Consider the following 19845-nt stretch of genomic DNA (forward strand, 5'->3'; position numbering starts at 1 on the left):
TATTCTTTTCGGATTTACCATTGTATTGTTATTTGGTTTTAAATTCCAATTTACGACTACCTTAGTACTTGATTTAAAATTTGGGGTGCTTTTTAAAAAAAGTTGTTGGAATTGTACAAAAATTGTATAGAAGTTGTAAACATATCATATCTCAAGGCTCATAACACACAATTGAATGGAACTACTGTATTTATATTTGAGCTCGTTGCTAGGAAACTCACAATCTCTTAGGGTGCGTTTGACATTGCGGTTTTGTAGGCAAAATGTGTAATTTTAAACTAAATCGCAAAAAAAAAAAATCGTTTGGAAATGCGTTTTTACAAAATTGCGATTTGAAAACGCATAAAATATGTTTTTTTTCAAATCGTTGGCAAGGGATATTTTTTTGAAAACACACAATTTTAAAGGCTTAATTACAATTTTGCCTAACGCTTAATTGCATTTTTAGAAATTACATTTTTAAATCGTTATTTCAAAATCGCACGTTTTAAAATCGCAAACCCAAACGGACTATTATTTTTTATTTCCTTTAATCCATTTCCCATATTGCTTAGGGAAAAAAAAAAAAAAAAATCTCAAAATATTATTATTATCATGAATTTGAGGATGCGTACCCCATTTGATCAATCATTTTGGGCTTTGAAATTCTAGCTAGTTTTATACTCCCCAGTTAGGGGTGTAAATTCGGCCGGAAACCCGTAACCGGGTACCAACCGGCTCCGAGTAATCAAAAAATCGATTTGGTATCCGGTTATTTATAACCGGGAAACCGGGCACCTGAAGTCGGTTCCGGTTATTACATTCTTAAAAACCCAGTTATAAACGGGTAACCGCCTCCGGGTATATATATATATAAATAATAGCAATTTACCTATAATACCCCTTACCCTAATTCACGATTTCACATACGGCCTCTATTAGAAAGTTCAGACTTTTTTCTTTTCTTTTCTCAGTTTTCTATTCTAGTCTTCCTTCACCCTTCAGTTTCCAGACTCTTTGTAATACCCCGTATTTTAAGATATTTTATTAAGATATTGAATAAAATATTTTAAAATATGATTTAAAACCTAATAATAAAAATAACATACATATAAATATTAGTGGAATAAATATTCATTAAGATAAGTATAAATATTTATTAGAAATATATGTACAAGTGTATGAGAGTTAAAATGGATTAGAATTAGACTAAATCTAAATCGATCGATCGATATTAAAATTGATCGAGCGATTGTTTAATGTTCCAAAATCGATTGTGCGATTAAGGAATCGAACCCTTATTAGAAGCCAAAATCGATCGATCGATTAAATAATCGATCGTGCGATTTAGTTATATAGGTGCTGAAACAGATGGAAATCTGACTAAGTATAATAGATCGATCGATTATTTTATAGTGTAAAAATTCGATCGATCAACTTATTGTTCAATGCAATCGATCGATTATTGTACAATGTAAAAAATAGATCGATCGATTTTCTTCAGAAATGCACAATCTCATCAGAACACCTGTCTTATGATATTTATCAAATAAATCATCATTCCATTTGATGATTCATAGCCCAGCTTGACATTTCTACGGCCACTCATCAATTCTTGATCAATCTGAGCCATTAATACTTAATTACAAAAGAACTTAATTAGAGAATCATTAAAATCTAGTTATGAATCAGTTTCTAGTTACTTGAGGATAGGAGATATTATGTTAGTAATCATGATTATTCTTTGAAGATAGGATGAGTCATGGTGCAATCATGATTATTCTTTGAAGATAAGATGAGTCATGGAGTTAAGATTCTTTTGGATGAGTCACCTATGTTTAAATAAAACCTCCACGTATGGCTTCTCTCCTTTCTTCTTTCTTTGATATTTTGGTGGAAATATCTCTAACAAACTTGCTCTTCAAGTCGGATTTTAATCCATTGGATCATATCAAATTGGAACGATCTCAGCCGTTCAAAATCCTATATAAAAACATGGGCATTCGGTCTTCGCAATGCTTTCTCATTTCTCTCTCTATTCCCTTGATTTCTCTATTGTTTTTGCAACTCTCTCTTTTCTCTCTATTCTGTTGCATCATAGAAAGAGCAGGGAAGCTCTCTTGCTCTTTCTCTAGCTGGAGTTGCATCAAAGAAAAAGAAATTCTTCTTCTCTCTATCATGGGTTGGCAGCTTGGTGAGTTCTCCCTTCTTCCTTTGATTTTCTGGTTTGATGTTTCTTACTTACTAAATTTAGTTCTCTGGGCAGAGGAGAGTCTCTTCTCTTCTATTCAACAATTCCAATAGCTAAAGAGAAAAAGAAGATGAAGAAGTTCTATTCATTTCTTCTTTCTCTAATACTCTTTTTATTTGTTTGGTGAAGAATAAGTGAAGCAAGAAGGATCCTGTCCATTTTAGTTCTTTCTCTCCCTCAACATTTCTCTATCTCTCCGGATTCTCTACAAGGAGAAGAGAAGAATCTATTATCTAATCTCTCGGATCGGCAGCCATGGGTAAGCTCTCTCACTCTCTTTCGGTTGGTGTTAGAAAAGAAAAGAGAAGAATATGTGTTAAGATGAAGAAATAGGAGATAAGTGGTAGAACGGAATAAGAAAAGAAAATAATGTTTTAAGGATAAGAGAATAAGAAGAAAAGATTAAGAGAAAATGAATATTGCTTTTAGTAAGTTTTACAAAATATCTAAAAGATATTTTGAGATATTTTGCAAAATATCCCAAAAGATATTTTGGATCTTTACAAAATATCTTAAAGATATTTTGGATAAGATTCCATTCTTTAATGATTTAAGTTATGTTTTTAAATAAGATTTTTCATATGGCATAAAAGATATATAAATCATGCCGTTGTGATGCTCGAGTAAAAAGAATATATTTTATAAAAGCGCCGTTATGCCGCTCAAATGATTCTAAAAGCTATTAGGCATTTAATATAGTAATGCCGCTATTTTGTTCATGATTGTAAAAGTGTTTTTGAAACAATCTTTGCGTAAAAGAATCATTTTGGTAAACAGGGTATTTTGGTAATTTTAAGAAAAATGGTATTTTGGTCATTATAATAAGTACTTTTATAATGCCCGCATAAAATATGTGGCATTATACTTAACTAATTTTATACGCCGTTACTATGTCGAAATAGTAATAGGATTAAGAAATCAAAAATGAGAATAGGATTAAAACGTATAATTAGTGAATTATATTAATTCACTATTGTGTGCATTGAATAGTATTGTAGTGTATTCTTGTGTATTCAGTTTATGATGTTAATAAAATGGAAAATAATGAAGAAAACAAAGAAAAGAAACGTTTTGTTGCTCTCACGGATCGCATGTCTTTTAAAAGTGAAGCAGAAAAATTCTATGTTTCGTGTGCTACAGCCAGGGTGCAGTTTTAGTAATTTTTCTAGAAGTCTTTGTCAACAGTTGTATGAAAACTCTTTTGGAAGAAAAAGACGGTAAGTATCTTTATACTTACTGAGGGTGATGCTGGTGAAATTTTCTTTGATATTGTGTTTACTGTTTTATTTATTTGGTTGTGCATGTGAATTTGCATATTTTTTCTATGTTTAATTAAACTGATTAACAAGCCACTAAAACCGTAGGATTTCAGTTACGTTGGAACCGTAGAATTCTAGTAAAAGAATAATAAACAAGCCACTGAAACTGTATGATTTCAGTTATGCTGGAACCGTAGGATTCCAGTAAAAGATTAATAAAACTTTGTGAGGTGACACTGGACTGTAGGCTCCAGGGGACCGTAGGATCCCAAGTAACTCGTAAAAGGGGGACCGTAGGATCCCAATCAACACGCTAATACAGACTGTAGGATCCATTACGAGAGGAGTGCTACAAAGATATAATTAAGACTTTACATATAAAATTGTCATATTACTTATTTATGATTATGTTTATATTCAATCTATGACTAAGATTAGTTACCATTGGCCATAAATTGCATATACATATAATCTATATTACATTGTGTTGCATTGTATAAATAAATCAGGATTCATTATATTATTGAAAACAGTGGACTCACTTAGGTATTTTTGTATTATTGTCTCTCTCTGTATTATTTACCTATACAGGATTTGAGGATGAAGAGTATCAGGACTATCCAGATGATTAGATGAATCCTAGTGGCGGTCTTTTGAGGTTACGTTGCCTCCTATTTTGTGGACTCTTGGATGTGATAGATTATCCTGCTTAGTCTATTTTTTATTTATATGTGTTAGATTCATTTTCTTTAGTGTTGTAATATTTATTGCAGTTTGGTTGGTGTTTTATAACAGTGTCGTCTGTGGCATATATGTTACTACTTTTAAAGGTGTATTTATTATGTAAGAACATCAAGTTATATTATTTATTTAGAAGTAATTTCAGTCAGCTCTGACGTGTTATTGTTAAAGAAAAATATATTCCACTGCCAATTTATAACTCTGATGATGTCGTAATGATACATGGAAATTCAAAATTTTTACTTACACCTTTTGTAAAAATCGAGTCGTTACACTCTTCCAGTCTTCCTTAGTGTTGATCTTCTTCAGTTCTTCACCCCTGGCCTACTTCACTGTCTTCAACTCTTCAGCCAACGTCATCAGCCTGCCATACTGGTGATAGCTCGGGATCAACCGGCTACACGTGGATTTTAAATTTATAAGTTTACCACTCGCAATAGTACGTACCGATTGTACTATAGTAAGGGTGATCGAACCACAGAGAAATTATTGGTTGTTTTGCGTAATAGGATATGAAAGAGCGTATCTAACTTAATTTACCAACAAAAGTAAAAACAAAAGTTGTAGAATTGAAGCTACAACGATAAAGTGAAGGAAATGAAAGCGGGAAATTAAATTGACTTAAAAGAAAACTTAGGGTGTTGATCCTACCCAATCCTCAACCTATGCAATGCTTAAAGTCTATATGGATCTTCTTAACATGCTTGATATGAGCGCGTAATGGGCGTCAACCATTACGACGACCTCTACGTGAAAACACTCTAGTTACGACGGAATCATAAAGCACCTAGGTTTACATTAATCAACTCCACATAAAGACTAAACTATAATTGAAAAGACATTTACTCTACCTAAGGTGTGGAGTGACTAATGTTCCCTAGCTTACTACTTTATAACACATCCTAATGAGTATACACAATACATGAAAACCCTACTAGGCCACAATGACAAAATATCTAGTTTCACACCAAATCATTCCACATAAAGTTAAACTACAATTGAAAGACAATTAGACTACCAAAGGGGTGAAATGATTGGTGTTCCCTAGCATACCCTATAAGGTGACTCTAATGAGAAATCATACATCATGTCAACTAGCACCATTGAAAAAGACATCATTCTTGTTTCCAAGAATGTTGATTTTACTCAAGACTTCAAGAAAAACTCATAGACAAGTTAAACTCTTTTTCATGAATAAGTTTGATTGGAATCTTGATACCAAAACCTTTTAGCATGGGTTTTGATATCCTCTAGCCCTTAGCAATCATCAAACATCTAAAGAGAACCCTAAAAACCTCAAGAACACTTCATGGTTTTTGGATTGGATTTGGATCAAACCCTAAGACTAAATTAGCTAGACATGAATTTAAACTAATCTAAGCATGGAAATGAATGAAAACAGTAAAGGAACAAAGGAGAAATGAATTGAAATCAACTATATTAAACTTAAAGAAATTCGGATTACAAAAGAGGAAGAAAATGAAGAACAAGCTAAGCTAGAACTTGAAATTAAGGAAAGGAAATTGTTCTATGGAATTAAGCCTATAAAACGTGCATCAAAGTAAACTAAAACATGAAGAATTAAAGTGATACACCTGAGAAAATCCGAACAAACCCCAAAAGATGCATGTTCTAACCTAAAACCCTAATCTCATATATATAGAGAATTGGATTTACAAAAGAACATCAAGAGCTAATCCTAGCCACACAAGCAGAGCTGGTCGGCGTCCATTTCTGTCCACAAAATCCAACTTATGATTTGAATTGCATAAAGAATGCAAAGATCTGAAAATATCTGATTTTTTGGAAGTCGGCGAATTCGATCGATCGAAAATATGTCGATCGATCGAAGAGTCGATCGATCGAATTATTGCTGTACAAATAATCGATCGATCGAAATGCCTTGGACGATTCTTCATCTTCTCAGGATCTACCTCGAGCTCTGGAAGTGACCAAAATGCCCTTGATGTATTTCCAGGTCTAATTCAAGAGTTTTGAATTAGATTTCAACTAAGACCTGAAAATAAGATAAAACACAAAAACTACAACAAAACGTTATATATACAATACGAACTAGGTCTAACAAATGCAAATTAAGGGGTCTTGAATCGAATAATTCAAGACTTATCACATACCAACAATGCCAGCAGAATGGGAAGCGGTTTTTCAAGAGCGATTCGCCGATTTTTGAGGTAATCTTGATGGTTTTACTGTTTTAGGGTTTTCTATTTCTTTTGATTCGTGAATGTTACCCCCCGAGTTTTTTTGTTGATCTATTCTATTTGCTGGGCTGCTCTATTTTGGTGTATATTCTTGATTAGTTTAATTTTTTGTAATTTTTGGTTGATTTATGCTGGATTTTTATATATATAGTCGATTTGGGTGTTTTTTGTTGGTAGATTATTTATGTTTATAGCCGATTGGGGTGTTTTTTGTTGGTTAATTATTTATGTTTATAGCCGATTGGGGTGTATATATAGCCGATTATAAAGGAATTATTATTGCTTAACGCTTGTGCTAAGGCATGCTTTGGGCTTGTTTTTAATAATCTTTTGTCACTGAATAAAATTTATCAAGAGAGTTTCTCTATATTTCCTAGTGTATTCCAGATCTTTTGCTGGTGGATTCCAAAACCCTTGGAGTTAACGTGTTTAACTGTGGAGCCCACACCTTCCCACTGCGTCAATTGGTATCAGAGTAAGGATTTGCCTAGCTAGATGTCTTCAATCGGTCAATCTATTTAGCAGGTATATCACCTGAATTCCTACACAAAAGAGCGAAATTCGAGGTTTGCTCTTTATCCGGGCCCGGGTTCGATTGAACTCGTTGGCTCCTCGTCCATCCAAAGTCGGTAACCTTCGTCACCGTTAGCATTTGGTACTCTCACGATAGCTTCAATAGTTCACTGAAAGCCTTTGGTGTAGTGAACCGCAAGCCCTTAAGAAATAAAGACTTAAAAAAAGGCTTGATTGCAGGAACCGACGGTGATGAAGGTTACCGGGCCGATGCGGCCTTTGTTGGTTGATAATGATTTTTCAGTACCCGGTCCGAATAAACCGGGTACCAATCGCTATAGCCGATTAACCGACTACCCGGTTTTAAAGTCGGTTGATGTTTTTTAATAGTCGGAGACCCCGGAGCAGATTCCTGGTTTTGGCCAATAACCGAGAACCGGCTCTGAGTTTACACCTATATCCCCAGTCCTCTTCACACAATAATAAAAGCATTTTAGTTATTTTAATTTTCATTTTCAGTTTTTGTTGAGAGGCAAATATCCTTGTAACGCCCTGCATTTTTAAAATAAAGGGTGTAAAGTAAAAATATATCTTTTTTCATGTGACATTACTCTTAAAACAACGCAGCGAAAATGCAATAATAAATTTTTGCTTTAATTACTATATATTGGCATCAACAAATAAACAAGAGCTTCTATTTAAACCCAAAAACTTGAAATTACGAAAGCCAAGGTAAAAAGTAATATACCGATCGACTAATTTCGCGAAAAATGTTTATTAGGCTCGGAAATAGTAATGCTAGAAGTTACTCTTTTGTCACTCTTGTGTCCCTCCAATAATGATTTAGCTTTTAAAATCACCATTGAGCTTGTGATTGATCACTATTGAATATTGATCAAATAGTGATTTTAAAAGCCATCTCATTCTTGGAGGGACACAAAAAAGACACAAGAGTGACTTCTAGAATTACTCGCTCTGAAAATACTATTCCCGAGTTGCTTGGGCTTTTCTCCCTCACAAGAGCTCTCAAAGCTCCTCAAATTTTTATCTCTAAAGGTGAGAATGAAATAGTGTAAAGAAATGAACGAAGGAAGGGCTCCTATTTATAGGTTTTTCTACAAGTTGGAGAACCATTTCTCATAACTGTGTGAGGTTAATGCTTAAAGTAAGGATGATCTAAGATTAACCATGGCATAGGTTATAATCAAGTGAGGTATAGAACATGAAGGATCTAAGATTCGCCTGGAATTAGAAGCTATAGGGAATCTCTTGGAGTAAGACTAATAAAAATATTTTATTGCAGAAGATCGATCATGTCGCCCAAAAACGTTCCAACGGTGGTGGAAAGGAAATACCTATCACGAGAGAGTGTGTTGGCAGTTAAAAACTGGCCAACTTTATGTGGATTAAATCCGCCACATTTTAAGCCGAACCACCTTAGTTCTTTTTTTTATTATTATTAATATTTTTTTATTCTTATCTATTTTCTAGTTTATGCGTTCTTATGAAAGGCTCGAATAATATAGCGGCATCCCTAGCCCGGATTGCGTAGGAGTACTTGTAGGATGTAGGAATCGTCGCCACTTCTTATGTACTAAATGATATGAAGTAGGGGTGAGTATCGGGTAAGTCGGTGTCAGAAATAGCATATCCGATTACCGACCCGCCCTTGTCGGTAAAGTTGGATAATCACTCGACAGCTTTCCGCCAAACTTCATTTCCGAAATTGTTGAATAAATCGGAAAAGTCGGTCGGGTAAATCGGTAGCAGATGGGCTTTTCCCAACTGGGCTTTTCAAAATTGGGTTTTTTCCAATTAGGCTTTTTAATTGGTTTTTTTTTTTTTAAAAAAAAAAAAATAGGCTTTTTAATTTGAAAAGTTTTAGTTTTACAGACTAGGCCTTTTAAATTGCCAAATTGGCCCACAATTCTACATGTCTAGTTTTCAAATTGCCAAATTGGACGTTGGATCCAACTTAACAACTTACAACTTTCTAACTTTAAATATTTGATCAGTTTGTTGGTTTTTTAACTTTTTTCCTTTTTTTTAATAAAAATGTTTGATGAGTTCTTAATGAATGTAAATCATTTATAGTAAATGTAACCACCACATTCCAATAAACCCAACCAACATACTTACATACCAACATTCAAGAGTTGCAAGTTCCAACAACCAAACTACCACAGGGTCCACATTTCAAATTTCCAATAAACTGAATAAAGTGAATGAAGCAAAATATACCAACATGACCACATTCCAAACTACTTTATAATACTCACAATAAACCTAACATACCAACATAACTTACATAAGTTACATAACCTGATAACCACCACATTCCAAACTACTTTCTAATACTCGCAATAAAGCTAACATAATTACATAACCTGATAACCACATTCCAAACTACTTTCTAATATCCAAATTCAAAAAATCCAAAAACAAAATACATATATTAAACAACCCAGCAATAAACCTTAGAAAGTTCAACCGTTTAAGTGCTCAACATACAAAGTTAATATAAATTTAAAGGTCTAGCAAGTATAAAACTTAAAAGCAAGCAAACAAAAGCATAATTCAAAAGGAAAGCAAAGTGATAAGTGCTGAATGTTACACATTCAAGCCCCTTAATTTACATATGTTAAGCTCTTAGTTTTGTTATAGTTTGATGTTTTGTGTTGTTTTTGTGTTTTCTTATACTTTACAAGTTTTGGAAGAAAAACCGATCAAATTCCAAGATTATAATGAAGTCAGCAAACTCACTTTTGGATAGATTCAATTCCAATCAATTTTGAATTTAAGGAAAGAGAAGTTGGCAAAAATTCGTTATTTTTGAAAAGAATCCAGAATAAGCACGTCTCAGTAATTTAATCATAACTTTTGGCTCAAGCATCAGATTGCAACAAAATTTGTGGCGATGGAAAGCTAATAAGAAATGAAACAAATATGTCAGAAATAAGTTTTTCCTAATTCGGATGTTTACCATGCCAAAATTGCCCCGAAATAAAAGACCGCAAATCTGTACGAATTTTGGAATCCTTTTCCTACTTGGATAGAAATTTCAGAAAAGGAAAAGACTTGTAATTATTCTATTTGGACTAGAAGACCTACTTAGAATTGTAATAGGAATTCTAGAGCTTCTCTAATCCCTATAAATAGGCTTCTAGCCTTTGAATAAAACACACAAGCTTTGAGGAAGAATCAAAGGCTACATCAAGAAGGAGGTTCTTTTTAGTTTTTATTTTCTTTCTTCCTTTATTTATTTTCTGTATGTATATAATTTTAGTTTATATTTGTTGTAACTAATACTTTAGTTAGGGCTCGATTGAAGCCATAATCATGTCTCTTTAAGTCTTTCAATTTGCTTTGCTACAATTTATATATTGATGTTTAACTTGATTAATTTTAGTTTCTTGAATTCCTCGCATGTTTATGTTTGGCCATCATATACATGTGGTATGGATTTGTTATTTATGTCAATTTGGATGACCGAGTCCTGGGCATAATAGAGTAACGAAAGAACCCCGACACAGGTTCTTGGATTAATCAACATAAAGACAACTGGAATAGATACCATATTCCAATCTGAGTGTGTTTACCGATTTTCATAGATTTATGCTTCCTTGAAGAACAACTTAGTAGATACCATGCTAAATCCTTCAAGGAAGAAAATAGTTAGAGTAGATACCATGCCTAACTCGTTGCTTAGGGAAATCAATAGCTTTAGAAGAAGATACCATTCCCTTGTGGCTGGTAAACATTAAGCATCATGTTATGATTGTAGTATTGTGCATATTACGAATCTTATTTGAGTATGATTAGCGATGGATATCGAAGCCCTACCTTTTCTTCATAGTATTTTTAATTCAATCTTTTATCCCGTCTTATTCAACATATCGCTTTTAGGAATTTTTCTTTAAATACAATTTATACCAATCTTCGTGGAAATGATCTCGTATTTGCCTGCTATACTATTGTTTTGATCTTGTGCACTTGCGAGTAAAACGTACAAGTATTTGCCTATTTATTTAGGTAGATATTTGCGCAACACAAAGCAAAACAATTCAACCCATTCTTAAACAAAATCAAAAGCAAAGCAAAGTAAATTAAATTAAATGATTACAATCATTTCAAATCTCAAAATCAAAAATCATTGTATCAACCATTCCAAACCATGAGCCACATCGAACAGAAATTCATAAACCTTCAATTTGCATCCTTCAATAATAAAAAAAATAACCAACAAATAAACATAGTTAAAGGTTAGTGACAAAAAAAATAATAATAAAAGACCATATAAAGAAGTAAATATCAAGTAAGATAATAATAGGATGCAAAAAACTTACCAAATACTTTCAACAAACATTTTTGACAAAGTACATCCATCGAGCCTTACTCATTGTCAATTGTGGAATTAGACAAAATTTCTACCACAATGCAATTTTTAAAGTATTAGTAAAAATCAATTCAATCAATTGAAACAAATAAGTTAAATAACAAATATTAGTATATTACCTAAGTCAAGCTTGTAGCTCTCTTCATCTTCAACACTAGACAAAAGCAAGTCCCTGCCTGGCTAGTCATGCTCACTCCAAGTAGATCTCAATCAATTCTGAGTACATATAAGAGCCTCCACTATTTTTGAAGCTAAAAAACTCCGAAAACAATCTATAATGCGACCTCCAGTGCTAAATGTAGACTCGGAAGCAACGGTGGTAAGTGGAATAGCCAAGACGTCTCGCTCAATCCGAGAAAGAACTGGATACTTTGATGAGTTCACATTCCACCACATTAAGATATCAAAGCTTTGACTTGGTGTCTCAACACCCTCAACATAATATTTTTCTATCTCTGTTAGAGCTAGCATCAAATTTCTCCTTGCCCGAAATGTATGGAAGTCCGTCAAAGCATCTTTATTCAAGTCAAGATCATCATAAGTACCACTACTCAGTCCCACACCAATGAGGTTGAAGTTGAGCAACTTCGACCTTTATTTGACATTCTTGCCCCATTAGACCTACTTTTTCCATCATGCATAGCATAGTGACTATATAACTGTTCCAAAATAGCCTTCAACTTGGAGACAATTCGGTCTGTTTTTGCTTCACCTATATTACTCAAGAATCAAAACTCCAATACTTCCAACTTGTAACGAGGATCAAGCACATAAGCAATGAACAACAATGGATTAATTTTCTCAAAGTCTTCCCAATACTTATCATATTTCAATTTAATTCTAAAAGCCATGGCACTCAACATATCATCATCACTACCACAATACGCCATCAAACAATTATAAACTTTCTCCAGTTTAAGGAAATACTTGTTGGTAGTTGAGTACAAAGAACCCGATATCTGCACAGTCACATCATAAAACACTTTCAAAATTTTTTATAAAGTGTCGAACATTAACCCAGTTATCATCATTCGGAAGCCCCAACCCCTTTTTCCCTGGCCCATCATCACACAAATATGTTACGAAATTTGAATCTTCGTCTATCATTAGATCAAAGACCCTTTCATATTTCACCGCCACCTCTAACATGGTATAAGTGGAGTTCCATCTAGTGGGAACATCAAGGGTCAAAGAAGCATTACATGCAATTGTTTTTCTTTCCGCACAAGACTTGAATTGGGCCAATCTATGAGGAGATCCCTTCACATACTTCACCATGTTTTGGACCTTTACTATTGAATCATCTATATCTTTCAAACCCTCATGCACAATAAGATTGAGAATATGGGCACAGCACCTTACATGAATAAACTTGTAACGACAAAGAACATCATTATTACCCAAATTTCTTTTTTTGAAAAAGTCAATTGCGCTATCATTAGCGCTTGCATTGTCAACGGATATTGTCAACAACCTTCCAATTCCCCAATCTACCAAATATTGCTCTACCTCCCTTGTAATTGTTGGGCCATTGTGATTCGACACTTGCCAAAATGACAATATCATTTTGTGATATTTCCAAGATTGGTCAATGAAATGGCCAGTGATGCACATGTAATTCATATTTTGAATTAAAGGCTATGTGTCAGTGTTCAAACAAACCCTTTGGCCATTCATCAAAAACTTAGTCTTCATTGTATTCTTAAGATTCACAAACATCTTGACACAATCTTTCATCACTGTATACCGGGAAGGAAGCTTAAATCTAGGCTCAATAACACTAAACAATTTCCTAAACCCCATCCTCTCCATAGTCGAAAAAGGAATCTCATCAACAATGATCATCTTACAGAGTGTATCCCTAATGAGTTTTTCAAAATACTTGGCAATCATTAGGTTCTTACTATCTTGAGTCTGCCCAGAAGAAAAAGTAAACTTAGTTTGAGAGCTATCTTGGTTAGCTTTTAAACTCATGTACTTTTGGCAAGTCTTGACATGATACAACATGTTAGAAGTCCCATAATTTTTTGCATGACACATATACAGAGCCTCATAATAGTTACAGTGTGCCACAGGATTTTCTTCAGGACTATTTAAATCTTTAGTGAAATGCTCCCAAACTATAGATGGCTTCGCCACTTTTCTAGTTTTTTTCTTCTTAGGGAGTGGTGGTCGTCCACCACGACCACCATGACCTTTCATAGAACCAGTAGATCTATCAGTTTCCATCTCATCAGAATCACCATCCTCATCCATATCTACCCCACCCATTAAATTATCAATAGGAGATGGTGGATAGTGATAACAAGAAGCAGTGGTTGATGCAGAAGATGTAGGTGTGCGTACTGGTGGTGGTGGTGTAGGTGTGCCTATTGGACCAGGAGGTCTAGGAGTAGGTGTACCTACTTGTGGAGGTGGTGGTGTAGGTGTAGGATTGGTAGGTGTAGTACCACCTTTAGCTTTAGGTGTACCACTACCACCTTTAGAACCACTAGTAGGTGTAGGTCCATCCATCTGAAAATATAACAACAAAATGCAACACTTGACATTAACAAAATGGCAAAATATTAAATTGGTTTGGGATTTTAAGAATCAAAGTAGAAAAAAAAAGGCATGATCAATAAGCATCATAAACTAGTATAAATGTATAATACATTAATACTAGTGGTGGATTCATGTTAGAAATAAATTTTCCCAAACTTAAATAAAATCTGCAACAAGAATCAAGATTATTTTTTCATTATTTTTTTGCTTTATTTTTATTCACTGCAATAAGATGCAGCACATGTTACATTTAGTGAAAACATTGAAAAGACCCAAAAAAGAAAAACTTGGACCAGCAACATCATTAACATAATTGAAATGAAAATATCATAGCAATTCTTTTTTTTTTTTTGGATGAATTAAAACTTTTATAACATTCTCAACCAAAACATCACTCTAGTGAAAACCGGAACACATCCAAACTAATTACAACAACCAGTTTAAGTAGCATTGCAGCAAGTAGAAGTGTAGAACAACAATGAAAGCTGTAAAACAAGCATACAACACTATCTAAAGTTCTAAACACCAGTACAACAAATGCAACAACATAAGCACTGCTACATTCTACCAGAACAAGCAACACCTACAGTTTACAATCAAGACCCATCATTACAACAAAAAATATAGCAAAGGATGCATCAACACAGCAGAATCCCCGTAATTAATATCATATCAGTTCAACAATCAAGAACTAGTATAAATGTATAATAGTAAATTACCACTTAGCAGCAGAGTCGAGCAGTGCACCACCAAATCCGAACAACCACTGAAAAAAGCACTGTGACTTTGAAAAACAAAACGGATTTGTTAAGCCAAACATTAATAAATCACAAATGCAACCAGACATTAACAACTACTGAAAAAAACTAACAAATAAAACAAACTAACCTCGGGGCCTTGAGAAATTGGACAAGTTGAACACGGGGGGAGGGGGGGGTTACACCGTGAGTCTGTGACAAGTGACAACGAGACTCCGAAACACCGAACACAAGAGTGAAACTGTGAGAGAGAGGACGCCGAACGGCCGAACGGGCAGAGGGGCGATTGGCGAACGGGCTAGGGTTAGGGTAGACGGTGCCGTGGGTCTGAGGGTCGAGTGAGTGGAGTGATTCGAGATTTTGAGGGTTTCCAGCAGTTTCCATAAAGAATGAATATATAGGTCTTTCAAAACGGCGTCGTTTTGGATCCTAATCGAAACGACGCCGTTTTAATTTATACACAGACGAAGTCGTTTTGACAAGGGAAAAATGACGTCGTTTAACTAAAGCGCTGGACGACGTTGTTTAGCATAGTCGGGTCGGCTACTGATGAAAAACTCGGTTATTTCGATTATCAACCGACATAAATTTGATTTTTTTTTTTTTTTTTTTTTTTTTTTTTTTTTATATTCTGAATTTCGATTAAATATTTAAGCAGTAGGCGGTCGAAGTCGGTTCGGTGACGGTTGGCGGATAATTTTTTTTATTTTTTTATTTATTTTTTATTTTTTATAAGTACATCAGAAACGATTACAACAAAAAATTAAAATTACAAACACAGGAGGGATTGGGCAACCCAAAATATAATCTAAGAACGAAAGTACGCGGGGGCAATGCTTCCGAAGATGCGGGCCCATTGGTTTGAGGCACTGATGTCACAAAGCCGGGGTCACCAATAAAGGTGATTTCACAAGTGTATTGAGTCACAAGGACCCAAACACCAAAACATGGGTAAACAGGGGAAAATGGATACAACAAATAAGCCCAATAAAAGTATAAAACAAACAAACAAACACAAAAACAACAAATACAGCAGAAGTTCTGTTGATGGAGGAGGAGTGGGAGCCGTTCGTGATGGCGCGTGAGATTCACGCGCCGTCAAGGGGAGGCCTCTCAGCAGCCGGATTAGTCGGCGAAGCCCAGAAACACCGAAGGCGGTCTAAGGGGAAAGCGGAGAGAGCAACCATGGCACCCACGCGCCGAAAAGAGTAGAGAGCTCTCTGGAGCGTGTGTGCCACGCACAGGGGAGCAGAAGCTGGCGGAGAGAACGATGACCGTCGGTGGAATCCAGAGACGCCAGTGAACCCGTTGGTGAGGTTCGTGTCTTGTAATTGTTTGTGGAGGAGTGTAGATCTAGATCCGAAAAATTGAAACAAAACCCCTTGCCAAAAATTACAAAAATCTCGGTGGAAGGTGGAGGAAAGGATCATGAACAGCCGGTGTATAGACTCAAGCCACGAAAAAACAAGGAAAAAATAAGTAAGATAGGTGGGTAGATGGAGCTTATTCCTTATCTCCAAAGGCTTAAAAACTGTAAAGAAGCTAGAAGGGTGAAGTGATAGATGATGGTAAGTGAGAAGGAGGTGTGGTTGCATGTTGGGGTGGAAGGAGGAAGGGATGGAAACGAAGATGAGTGCTGGGGAGGGAAGCACAGTGCTTCCCTCCCATGGCAGTTTGCACAGGGAAAATATGAATGGGATAGAGGAGAGAGAACGGAGCGTTTGTTGTTACTAATTGTTTTTAAGTGGTTGGCGGATAATTGGTAGTCGCTAATTGGGTAATTTACTCACCCCTAATATGAAGGAAACCGGCCAAGTCGTGTTTTAGTGAACAAAATCCAAGTCAATAATCTCGTTTTGATGGCAAATAAGGTTGGTTTGCAGAGTTGGAACCATGTGAATACGAAAATGGCCGGGTTTGTTGATGTTAAGGTTTCAGAATCCTTGACAGCGTTGTTTATTCCCTGGTGAGCTCACTGATGACATAACAATATCATTATTATTTTCTTATCACTGATGACATAACAATATCATTATTATTTTCTTATCACTGATGACATAACAATATCATTATTATTTTCTTATTAGAGCTCATAATTGAGTTAGAATTGTTCTGCAGAAGGTATATCTATAGCTCGAAAATTTGAAATCAGATGTTACGACTTACGAGTACTGTTATGGTTGACTGCTCTTTTTCTTTTTATTGCTACCATTCTTTTATTTTGGTTGGACAAAGGCTTGAATTCTCGGATCTGACCTAATCCTGCGCCATCCTTTAATAACCTTCTAGGCCTGACAAGCAGGAACTAGTACTATTGAAAAAAATTTGATAATTAATGAAGAAAGAAAAAACAAATGATAATAATAGTTTTTTTTTTTTAAAAAAAAAAATCCACGGTGATTTTATCATCTTAACTGGTATAATTTTCACCTTTAGAGTCTACACGGTAATTTTAATTCTTTTTAGGCCGGGGTACCTTTTTTTTTTTTTTTTTTTTTTCTTTATTATTTCTATATGACAAATATTAATTTCTTTTGTTTTCTTGGAATCCAATGGAAGATCAGAAGTCCTCTTTTTTTTTTTTTTTTTTTTTTAAAAAAAATTATTTTCTAAAAATCTAGGCCATGCATTTGATGCTTGCTTTTGTAATAGCTTGAACTAGAAGTCTAGAATTATGAGCGTCCTTTGAAGATCATGTACATCCTTAGGGGTTTGGTTTGTAATTAAAAGCGGTCGTATTATAAAATTAAATCATGATAATGAAATGATTTTTCTTCATTTAAAGTAAAATTGAGAGGATCCCATCCTATACCATTTATCACATCAATCTATAGCCAACTAATATTTTAACTAATTCTCTATTTTAATTACTTTATTTTCTTTTTTTTTTTTCTAAAAAAAAAAAAAATTATAAACACTCTAACAGATTCTCTATTTTATTAAAATATTATTCTTTCAGAATTTTTTTATTCTTTTCTTAAAGACTCTCTAAAAGAAAATCAAACTATATCTAGATCATTAAGAAACTCTGAAACTACAACACTATACTGTAATTTTTATTTTATTTTTCCTTGCATAAGCGAAATCCTTTTTCTATAAATATATGATGATCAGGTGAGAAATAAGTCTTTTATCCTGTCCACTCATTTATTGTTATGTGATATTTCAAACACTAAGACCTATATGTATATATATATATATATCCTCTCACTAACAACAACCTATATATCCTCTTCGTAGCGCCACCACGTTGAGCATGTTTGTTTCTGCCAAGATTAATTTTTTGGGGATCGATCATTAATGCTTGATGCAAAGTTTTTTTTAATTAATTCATACTTTATTTTTTTTATTCTTGCTTTGTTTTTTCCTTCTGGTTGGGATTCGTGCCTGCGTGTGTATATGGATCGACATATAGGCAATTATTGATGGAGATTGCACAAAACAAAAAGCTATTGACTGTAGGATATTGATTTCGTGTATAGATTCCAAAAAGTCTTGGTTTGGCTTGGTAGGTCGTGGGTCTTGTCGGTAATCAAAATATCCATGCTTCCACATTCATGACAAATGACAATGTACGATGATGCCAACTCAAGGAAAGTGGGCCTTGTTTTCACCCAAATGTCGTCGATCGTCGGTGTTCTATGCGTACGTCGGTCGATCTCAACATGTTGTACGCGAGTTTCTTATGTCTATTGGCGTGCGTGATAGGAAACTAGACCAGATCACGATGCAATTATTATTATGTATAAGCAAGCGGAAAGATCGATAATAATTGAAGAGGTGCATGCAGGCAGCCCAAACAGGATTTATGATAACAACGGCATGTAGTTATATATATATATTACTAGCTAAAACTAACCTTAAAGAGGCCCATTAATTTTAGTAGAGATGAGCTTAGCCTGATGGTAAGATTACGATTGGTATTAAGGGACAATTGTACTATTGATCCTTAGAGTTTGCGTAAATTACAAATCACTCTATATGGTATATAAAGTTTATGGACGGTCACTGTGGTAAACTATAATTACGAATCACTCCCTAAATTCATTTTCCGTCAACTAAGTTAACAGATTCTATTAGTTTGCTATATCATACCTAATAAGAAATCAACACGTGGCCACCCCAGGCCTAGGTGAGGTCGTGCGCCACCCCAGACCTAGCCGGGCCACCCTTTTGCTATTTTCTATTTTTTTTAAAAAAAATATATATATATTTTTAAGTTTTATTTTTTTATTTTTTTTTGTAATAGACACGTGTCGATTTCTTATCGGGTATGATGTGACAAACTAATGGAATCTGTTAATTAGGAGGACAGAAAACGAGTTCAGGGAGTGATTCGTAATTGTAGTTTACCACAGGAACGTATCTTCCACGAACTTTTTGTATCACAGGAAGTGATTTGTAATTTAGACTAATCCCAGGTACCAATATTGCAACCTAATAATTCTATCAAGGGCCACCGTGATAAGATCGATTAAGAGAAATAATTCAAGTTATAAGGTGATTATTTGATCTCGATAGGGTTTAATTAATTTGTTAGTGGGATTAATTTTGTCTCCGTTTATTTGTAAGTCGATCTGTTTTTAATTAGATCATTTGAGAGATCAATAAAGTATGTTGGAAATTTTTATCAACTAATCCCTTTCCTCTAAAAAAAAAAACCCACTCAAATTAATAATGCCTTTACACACTTGAAATTCGAGCACGTGACAGAAAACTTCCACGAAACTCACTAAATTAAACCTAGTACTCCTATTATATAAAAAAAAAACCTAGTACTCCTATACTTATCACGTGGATTCCATCCAACTACCGATAAACGTCTAATTACATCATTGCTTTGAATTAATATGCTACTATTTAGGTCATCGATCTTTTAATTTGACAGTGTAAATTCTTGAACGCATATACGCGGATATATGTACGATAAGATTTAATAATATTTTCTTCCATCTTTTTTTCCAACATCCCGCCAGGCGCTGAAGAGACATAATACAAGTGGCCCTCTATCTCTTGCCACTCTATGACTTATTTTAAACAATTTATATTCAAAATCTTGCAGCTTTTTTGCGTTGACAAAATCCCGAATTATATATTAGTGTGCCGATCGTTTACTGGCCTATATCGATCTCCTTTCAAAGGTTTCGCAGTCGCACATATACGTACGCGTCTTCAATTCTAA

The 19845-nt window shown here is 34.5% G+C and overlaps 1 long non-coding RNA gene across 1 annotated transcript; it reads left to right on the top strand.

Annotated features, from left to right (window-relative positions):
- Positions 1-2039: 2039 nt before the first annotated feature.
- LOC133874859 (uncharacterized) lies at positions 2040-4331 on the top strand. Its single transcript, XR_009901398.1, has 3 exons — positions 2040-2173; positions 2360-2489; positions 4081-4331. It is a non-coding gene; the product is annotated as an uncharacterized LOC133874859 (long non-coding RNA).
- Positions 4332-19845: the final 15514 nt, after the last annotated feature.

The sequence above is a fragment of the Alnus glutinosa genome, chromosome 8 (genome assembly GCF_958979055.1).
Source record: "Alnus glutinosa chromosome 8, dhAlnGlut1.1, whole genome shotgun sequence".
Classification (NCBI taxonomy): domain Eukaryota; kingdom Viridiplantae; phylum Streptophyta; class Magnoliopsida; order Fagales; family Betulaceae; genus Alnus; species Alnus glutinosa.